We start from the raw sequence: 10,682 nt of genomic DNA on the forward strand, positions 1-10,682 counted from the left end.
ATTTACATTTTAAATAAATTTAATTATCATCGAGTAATCCATAATTTTAATTGAATCCGAACTTAATATTGTCAAATAAAATTTGGGTTAATATCTAATGCAAAGCTATGAGTTTTTAGGTATTCTGCCTTATATAATGTATATTATATATGAGAGTAATATAACTAAGAATTGGATTACATTTTATCTCTTTTACTTAAAAATGAACAAAATAATCCTTAGATCAAAGAGTAAATTGATCATTCTATTAAAAATTTCATCCATTTCTACTGTTAAAAACTAGTCCTTGTATGTTGATATGAGGTACATGTGACACGCTATGTGTAATTGTCTGATTATTCTGTTAGCTATACAAGTTTTTATTAGTAGGAATGAATGAAAATTTTAACTGAAATGACTAGTTTACTCTTTGATTTATTGTACAGGACTAATTTGCTCATTTTTAGTTAAGGGGACAAAGAGCGATGATATTTTTAGTTTTTCTAAAATCTATAAGGCTTTGATTCTCAGTTAAACTGCTAAATGCATTTTCCACTAAACCTCCTCCATTCAGTCTTTAGCAAAACATCCATTCATTTTTTTTCACTGCTCAGCTTATAAGAGAAGAATCAGATATAATAAAAACTCAAAAAAAATTCCAAAGCAAATTGATTCTTCAACATTTGAATGATAATTGCTTATAGGTTTTGGCTAGTAAGCATCTGAGTTAAAAAGACAATTCATGCTTTGAAATGGGCTACATGCCTAGTAACCTAAGATAGATGGATAATATTGAAGATTCAAAGACCATAAAAAGCCAAGCATGCAATTGGAGATAAAGTGAGAAAAGTTCCTTAGTTAATTACCTTCATTGCTCACAGTAAAAGAAGGGGGAGATTCATTTGTTGAAAGGTCAAGCCCCCCACTTTGGTAGGCTTCCAAAACTTTAGAATCAGAATCCAGTCAACATCTTGATTTCTGACTGGTCTTATGCTAGATAATGCCTTGCTTGCTTTTCAAATTGGTATCTGTATTATTAAATTATTGTTGAAGAGCCATTTTGCACCTAAGTTAGGCACCCATGGTAGTGTAAATTTCTAATTGCTGGTGCTTCTTTTTCACTCAAGTAATTCTTTAATTCCAGTCAGAAGAAGCAAAGCCTTTAATTATTTTACTAGTACATCTGCAAACCTTATTCCTATGTATCTATACATGCATACAGCTGTGATCACTGGGCCAAAAGAAGAAGAAACAGGCTAGGAAAAGTGGAGAACTACCTAACCATATGATTAATATTTAATCATTTCATTTTCAGTTTTAAGAAATGTTACCTTTCAAGGAGTAGATTTGTTTAATAATGGGTGAGAGAGGTTATGAATATGGGTTTGTTCTTTCTGTGGATTGTGGCCTAATGACTATGGAATGTGTATAATTTGGAAATTTTGATCAGTTCATCTGCATCATAATTAAGCTGCAAGATAGGGATCAGATTCTTATTCATATATATCATCATTCGTTCATATGTAAGGTCGAATTCAACATAAATATATTTGGATAACCAACAAGAATATTACAGTATGGACTAGTATGAAATGGTATACCTTGGAAATTTAATGGACTGATCTGCAGCATTGGCAGATTATAACAACTTCACTAAAATACATATTTTCCAACGTGGTACGTAAAAGCAAGATTGTTGCAATTTTGAACTTTGATTTTGTAGTTTATAGAGATTTAGTATTCAACTATAAATTTATTCAAAAATAGTAAACATTAAACCTAAATTCCTCAAGAAATTTAAAAATGAATATGCTAAAACAGAAAAAAGAATTAAATTATTAGAACTGATGGTTCATTCCAAATATTTATTTACATATAATGTAACTCAGAATATTGAATCCCAAGATTAAATTAATTTAAGGTTTATTAAATCGCTAAATGATATTAAAATTATATCGTTTTTTTAAAACTGGTATCTAAATTTTTTTACAAGTGATAGTTATATTCTACTATGTTATCTAAATTATTTTAACTGTTAAAAAAATATTTTAGCAAATCATTTTGTGATATGTGACACTTTTAAATTAAATTATAAAAAAATAAATTTAATTAAATTAAACCATTTCAATTTTTTACGTTCTCTCCCCCACAATTATTCCTTCTCTTTTAATACACTTTTTTGAACTTTTAAATAACTTCTTTTTGCAATCATCTTGCCACTTTTTTCTACTTAGCTCTTTTAAATTATTGGCTAATTTTTTTTAAATGATTGGCTAACTTAGATAATATAATATAGTTAGATAACTTTTTTTTGAAATCATCTTGTAATTTTTTCCTACTCAATTATGTTTTGAATTTTTTTAAGTTTAAAATTATTTTGTATTACAAAATAATTAGTTAAGAGATTTTTTCAGAGTACAATTATCTCTTTTGATACAAAAAAGTTTAAGCAATGTTAGATCTCTCCTTAACTTGTACACGTGTCAGCCAGACAGACGGCGTTGACTTTCTCTTTAACTTCATATGAGAAAACGCCCTACTTAACCTTCCGTTTTGACCAAAGAAGTACCAACCTTCTGTACTCATGACCAACCTGCTTGGAAGGCCTTCTTAACAACCCCTTCTCGCTCTTCTAAGATAAGACAAGCACTCACTTTTTAGGTGTGAACACTCCTCAAGTGTGAATACACCCTCAAGGCAATAAGGATTCACCTTGGCATAACAACCTCATACTGATCAAAGGCATAATAGAATGGACCTCACGCTACACATTCTTCACATACTATGTGATGTCAAACCTATAAATACCCTCTCAACGATGAAAAAGTGATAAACATTTGAGACCTTAAAGTTGCTCTGAGCAATTATCCTCTCTACAATTAATCAGTTTGTTTTTTTATTCCTTTTTGACTCTCTGCCTCTTTAGGTGAACTGACTTTCTTAGCACCACTACTTACTCCTCTCTATTATCCTTATTGTACACTGTATCAACAGATACATTTATCGTTTAAGCCTTAATTTTAATTACAACATGCTATGAGTTTGACTTACTTTAACCAAACATGCAAGAATTACTGTAGTTTTGTTACGCTTTTAGCATTATCACTTAAATTCACACTCAACCAAATGGCTCATATATATGCAGCACTAGCAATGACGATGTTTATTTACTGATGCACTAGCAATGATTTCCAAAGCAAAATTTCTATGATATCACGTCTATGAATACTTTAAATAAGCTATGGCTTTTGGTTTGTTTTGTTTATTTGCAAGAATACCGGTAAACATGCTTAGGATCAGTTAACACCAAGGCAATGGAATCGTTATTCTGTGGATTGTGGGCTAATGGCATTGGAATTGTATAATTTAGGAGTTCAGTTCATCTGCATCATAATTAAGCTGCAAGATAGGGATCAGATTCGTATTCATGTATATCATCATTGGTTCATATATAAGGTCGGATTCAACATAAATAACCAACAAGAATATTACAGTATGGACTAGTATGAAATGGTATACCTTGGAAATTAATGGACTGATCTGCAGATTATAACAACTTCTTCACTAACATAGCAGAGCTGAAAAGTGCCCCAAAATTGTTTATGTAATTTGATTTTGAACTTAGATCTTTTAGTCTTGAAATGAATTCACTATTGAATCGATACAAGTTCTAATGTAAGCCTAATTTACTCAAAATTTGTTGCAATCTTATTCTCGGACACTCAATCCGTAAGAAATTTTATAATGACTATGCTAAAACAATCAAAATCAAATTGTTAGAACAGATATATAACGTAACTCTGGTTATTTCTAGGATCAAATTAATTTAACGTTTAAATCACAAAATGGTATCTGAACTATACTTCGTTATCTAAATTACTCTAACCGTTAAAAAAATCTCTTAATCAATTATTTTGTAACACGTGACACTTTTAAATTAAAAGAAAAAAAATTAAATTAAATTAAATTATAAAAACTCATTAAATTAAAACTTTTCAAATTTTTACCTAACTCTCTCTAGCCACGTTTCTTTCTTCTCTTTTAATACACTTTTTTTTCATCGTTAGATAAAAAAAAATTTTGCAATCATCTTACCATTTTTTTTACTTAGCTTCTTTTTAGTATTTGAGTTTCATGTTTTTTAAAGGGTTTCTTTTTCATAATGCAAGTTCACCCAACTTTAATTATTTAATGCAAAGTATATAGAAAAAAATGAAGAAAGTTATTATTAAGGAATCGGGGTGAGAAAGAAATTAAAATTGAGGTTTTAAAAGGGGAAAGAAACTCATCAGAATCTAGGTTTTGTCACCAGAAACTGGGTTTGGATGAATTTTTCGATGAGTTCTTGAATTTTTTGTTACCAAAGTTTTTGAGTGAAACAAAAAAGATGAATATATTTATAATTTTTTTAAAAAATTTATAGAAATAATATTCAAATTTTTTGAATTTTTTTAGTTAAAAATTGTCATGTGCCACAAAATAATTAATAAGAAAATTTTTTAACGATTGGAATAATTTAGGCAACAGAACATAGCACTTTGATCAACAGAGTATAGTTTAGGTAAAACTTTTAATAAAAAAATTTAAGTATTAACTTAAAAGAAAAATTATAATTTAAGTATATTTTATGGTTTAAGCTTAATTTAATTACAACATGCAATGAGTTTAACTTACTTCAACCAAATGTGCAAGAATTATATCAAGTAGGTGATGCAGTTTTGTTATGCTATTAGCATGATCACTTAAATTTGCACTCAACCAAATAGCTATACGTAGCTGTAGCAATAAGAAGGTTTGAATTTTTTTTTTTTGATGCGCTTCGAATGATTTCCAAAGCAATTTTCTTTAATTTCATGTCTATGATAGAGAATTAATACTTTAAATATGTTAAGTTAGTTTTTAAGCGGTGCGTATTGGTATTCCATTATTCAACTCAGAAACTTGTTATGTATGAGTTGACAAATTTTGATTATTGCTGATATTTTAGATGATAATAAGTTCATCTTTGACATCCAAACTGATTATGATAATATATCTTTAAGATTAGTTTGGATTAGATCAAGGTAATCGACTTCCTTAATTTAGTAAAATTGAATTAAATCAAGTAAACCTTGTAAGTTTATATTAGAAATTTAAGATTTATCCTGAGCAAGATTTGCAAAATGATATACGCATTTGTTGCCCTTTCTAAGAATATGCCTCACTTCAATTACCCAACCTTCTCTGCTCATGACCAAACAGTCTCACGGCAAGGTGCCTGAGGGGTGAGAGTCATCGTATGGATTCTCTAAAAATTTAACAGCCATCAAAGAATCCATCTTAACAGTTTGTTGACGAATACCCAACCTCTTAGCACGCCGCAAACCCTCTTTGACGCCCCAAAGTTCCCTACTGTCTGTTCTCCCTATCTTTAACATAAACCATGAATCCACTCTCCCTTCTCGGCACGTTCATGCCACCTGCTGAAGCCATTCTCAAATTTGTTTGAATGGCCCCATCTGTCTTTAGAATGTAAATTTAGGAATGGTAACAGGTCATATATATATATATATATATATATATATAATTTTTGGATTATTCAAATCCGCAAACTATTTAGATTTTACTATTCAAATCTAAATTTAAATTAAATATCATTATCTGTCGGATATCCAAATCCGTAACAATCCGAATTTGAATCCTTGAAATGATATAAAATAAAAGTAAATTAACCAAAGTAATTAAATAACAATCCAAACAAATTAAACTTAATAATCTCGTAACAATTTAAACATACCTAATAACTTAAACGTAAGAATATCGAACAAATTAAAAGTTCTATAACAATATGCAAAAAGAAAAAAAATTGAATTTAACATTTTCAATTATATGTAAGATATTTAAATCTACAAAAATTCATATTTGAATTCGAAAAATAATAAAAAATCAAACAAAAATTTAATTTTAAATACAGTTTATTCATAATTGACAATAAATAAATACAAATTAACAAGAGTAATTAAATAACAACCTAAACAAATCAAACGTAACAATTTCACACCAACTTAAATATGCCTAATTCAAAGTTCCATAACAATATGAAGTAACTTAATTCCATAATAACTTAAATGTTAATTGTATACATAATATTTATTATATAGTTAGTCATGCGTTTAGGGTTTAAGCTTACATATTATTAATATAAAAATATAAATTATAATAACATAGTTGTATATAGGGATACATATCATTAATAATCTGCCTTAATTATATAAAGTTCATTGTATATATTACAATTTACCATAATATTAGTTATATGTTTAAAGTTTAGGTTGCAAATCATTAATAAAAAAAAGTACATTATAATATTATAATTGGGTAATAATTATTATACATTCGCAATTTACTTAAATATAACAAATGATATATTATATGAAGTTAAATGTGTATTAGAGGTGCTCCACCCGGCCCGACGGCCTGCCCGAAATATGGGAAGGTTTGGGTAAAAATATAGGTCCGAAATATGGGCTTGGGCAAAAAAATGAGGCCCGATTAAAAATGGGCCGGGCCTCGGGCACCACTTTTTTGGCCTGGGCCCGGCCCGAATAATAAATATTATTATTATTTTTTTAATTTTAAAATACTTTTAAAATACTTTTTTTTTAATTTTTTTAATTTTAAAATATTTTTAAAATACTTTTTTTAATTTTTGTTTTAATTTTTAAAATAAATTTTTGGTATTTATTTAAAAAACGGGCCGGGCCGGGCCCGGGCTTATGAATTTTTTCTCGGGCCGGGTCAGGGCAAAATTCTAAGCTCATATTTCGGGCCAGGCAGGGCCGGGCCCAGGCCTAAGACTCGAGCCAAAATTTTTTCCCGGCCCGGCCCGTGAGCACCTCTAATGTGTATGTATATTATTTTTTAATATGATATGTACTACTATAATTATATCTCACACTATAAAGCAAATTCATATTAATTATAATATTTATTTTAATTATATAAATATTTTTTTGTTTAAAATAATTAAACTAATTAAATTGATCAAATAATAAAGGGGATAAACACAAATATAGGGATTTTTATGATTCCATCTCATTGTTTGGTTAGATTTACTAATGCAAAAGAATATAATTCAAGATAAATTAAATTTCATTTTAGAGAATAATACGCTAAAAAAAGAGATTTTTTTAAATATTTTTTATATTTAATTTAATTATTAATTATTATATTTAATTTTTTAATATATAATTTATTTTTATATGACATTTATTAATTTGTGTAAAGTATAACCAATATTTAAGGTAAATATTGATAGTTAAAATTAACATGACTTTTGTGTTCAAACCTTGTTGGGAGCATTGATTTTGTAACTAGTAGTTTTGGCTCGAATATTCGCGGATATCTGAACCTAAATCTGCAAGTGTAAGAATGTGAATTTTGATAATGGATATAAGAGGGAGTCTATCTATATCCACTCCAGATCCAAAACAAATAGTAATTTAAACATCCGAATATTATTTGAATCCACAAAATTCAAGTCAAATATCCAATTCACAATCCAAATTGCCATCCCTAAGTTCCAATGTTTGACTTAGACCAATTGCCCAACCTTGGCCCTTTAGCTATTTGGTTGATAGCACTATACAAGGCCTTACAAATAACAAGTGCAAAATTTTTAACCTGAACAACCACCTGTACTGTTAACATACAGGAGCAACGTAAAACCTTATTATTTTTACAATTTCAGAGACCCCATAATAAAGAAATAAATAGAATAGAACCATTAATTATGAAAATAAACCACGTAGCACGATCAATTGTTTACCTTTTTCGGAGAACATATATAATGAGAGAATTAATCAGTACTATTAACAATAAATACTTTATTACCAACTAAAAAAGAACCTTCATGGCAACTTGGAGCTCAACATGCTGTTAGACTTACAATTATTCTCAAGCCAATCATGGAAGTTTGACTAGAAAAAAGCCAAATCTCTTTTTAACCATGAATTCTCTAACAATATGTCCAATCCACTCAAGTAGATTATCATGAAAACTACAAGATGCATAAGAAGACATGTTCTTGTTAACCCCTGCATGATTTGTATTCAATCTATTAAGAGGTTGATTTGCATAATAAAATTAAATAAAGTTTTAATTTAATTTCAAATTCACTCTTATTTAGTTTAAGGTAAGAGATTTCATTTGACGAACTTAACTTATTTATTATAATTTATTCTCACAACAACAATCATAAAAAGAAAAGAAAAATCGTCAATCATAATAAATTTTTCGATAAATCGTTCAGTGAATCAATCTATAAATCCGAGCAGCAACAGAAACATTCAAATACATTATTATTATTATTATTATTATTATTATTATCTTTTAATTACTAGACCATCTATCTTGTTTTTTTATCAAAATATTAATAAAACCATTTTATAAATTTCTTCAATTATGTTGATTGAACCTAGAGGTGCTCATGGGCCGGGCGGGCCGGGACCCGCTTGAAATATGGGAGGGTTTGGGTAAAAATATAGGCCCAAAATATAAGCTTGGGCAAAAAAAAAAGGCCCGTTTAGAAAACGGGCCGGGCCTCAGGCACAACTTTTTTGGCACGGGCCCGGCCCGGCCCGATATAATAAATATATTTATTTTTTAAATTTTAAAATGTTTTTAAAATACTTTTTTTAATTTTAAAATATTTTTAAAATATTTTTAAAATACTTTTTTTTTAATTTTTTTTAATTTTAAAATACTTTTTTTAATTTTTAAAATAATTTTTTGGTATTTATTAAAAAATGGGCTGGGCCAGGTCGGGCCCGAGCATATGATTTTTTCCCGAGCCGGGCCTGGGCAAAATTTTAGGCCCATATTTTAGGCCGGGCCGAAATTTTTTTATGGGCTCGACCCGACCCATGAGCACCTCTAATTTAACCACATCTGAATTGAAATTGTTGTTATTATAACAACTAAGACAACATTGATTTAAGCGCTTTCAAAGTACGGGTAGAAAGAAAGTATGCGTAAAAACTCTCTTTGTATCAGAAAACCAAATAGTTGAGTACTAATCTAAACTCATAAAAACAAAACATTAATATTTTTGTTCTTTCTAGTTAAAAAAAAATGTTATTTTTCTGCAAATAAGCCTTCATCAGCAATAACTCCACAGAAATCTGAAATGGGGGAAATGATATATATCGATTATTACGAAGACGATAGCCACATAAAATATTCGAGTTGACTGTAAATATTTGGCCGACATAACACAAGCGAACAATGAAACTAATACACCTATATAACCCAAGACAAAATAGGCAGTAGAACCAGAGAGCACAGTCAATAACATCCTTAGGAACGAGACGCTTTAGTAAGCACACGAATCCTATCATCAATATCCGTCAAAATTTGCTTAACCAATCGACCCACCTCATTCAAATCCATCGTATTCAAACTCTGCAATATCCCATTTCCACTCAGGCTTTCGAACATGACTTTGTTCAACTCCTTCCGGTAATTCTCCTCCTGCAGTTTCCAAAGCTGTTGAGTGTCTTTGGCTAAGCTTTGCTCAAGGAAACTCTCTTGGTTCAACATCTTATTGTTTTGTTTCGAAAGGGGCAGCTGCTTGAACTCGGACAGCAAGCGTCGGGCATCCTCGAGGGACGGCCATACCTCCGCTTGAGAGCCGAAATCAGGGGAGTTGATAATTGCAAAAGCTTCAATCCCACAAAGGGTATGAGTTCACGCACCTTCTTCACCAGACCCTTGCTTCTTTTCTTGTAGGTAGTTTTCCTTGCTGAATCATTGGTAATGTAGGCAAGCTTTATTTTCTTTCTAGACATGGAGAATTGAAGGCTTAGTTTCTATGGATTTGATTGCATGTTACCCCAACAGTGTGTGTGCTTATATATGGATATTAGAGGCTGGTAGAGAAGAAAGGATGCCCCTCTTGTGTTTAATTATTAGTTTGAATTTTTATGTAACCTTCTATCTTGTTTTTTATCAATATATTTACAAAATCATTTTATAAATTTCTCCAATTATTTTTATTAATCCTTAACTCAATTAAAATTAGATAATATTAATTGTATATATTACAATTTATCATAAAATCAATTACATATTTAAAGCCTAGATTGCATATCATTAATAAAAGAAAGTACTTTTATAATATCATAATTATGTAATAATTATTATACATTCGTAATTTATTTATATATAACAATTAATATATTATACAAAGTTAAATGTGTATGTATATTTTTTGATATGATATGTACAACTATAATTACATCTCATACTATAAAGTAAATTCATATTAATTATAATATTTATTTAAGCTATATAAATATTAACTAATTTTTTGTTTAAAGTAATTAAACTAATTGATTTGATCAAATAATAAAGGAGAATAAACACAAATATAGGAATTTTTATGATTCCATTGTTTGGTTAAATTTACTATGCAAAAGAATATAATTCAAGATTAACTAAATTTGATTTTAGAGAATAATATGTTAAAGAAGATATTTTTTCTAATAATTTTTAATATTTAAATTTAAAATCTATAATAAATTATATTTTATATGACATTTATTAAATTTTTTTAAAGTATAACCAATGTTTAAGGTAAATATTAATAATTAAAACATGACTTTTGTATTCAAACCTTGTTGGAAGTATTGGTTTTGTAATTAGTTGTAATACCCCGAAAATTA

At 28.8% G+C, this 10,682-nt stretch overlaps 1 long non-coding RNA gene across 1 annotated transcript; it reads left to right on the plus strand.

Moving 5' to 3' along the window:
* Positions 1-9,155: 9,155 nt before the first annotated feature.
* LOC121225166 (uncharacterized) lies at positions 9,156-9,995 on the plus strand. The gene is made up of 2 exons (XR_005923093.1): positions 9,156-9,477; positions 9,580-9,995. It is a non-coding gene; the product is annotated as an uncharacterized lncRNA (long non-coding RNA).
* Positions 9,996-10,682: the final 687 nt, after the last annotated feature.

Source organism: Gossypium hirsutum, chromosome D13 (assembly GCF_007990345.1).
Source record: "Gossypium hirsutum isolate 1008001.06 chromosome D13, Gossypium_hirsutum_v2.1, whole genome shotgun sequence".
NCBI classification, from domain to species: domain Eukaryota; kingdom Viridiplantae; phylum Streptophyta; class Magnoliopsida; order Malvales; family Malvaceae; genus Gossypium; species Gossypium hirsutum.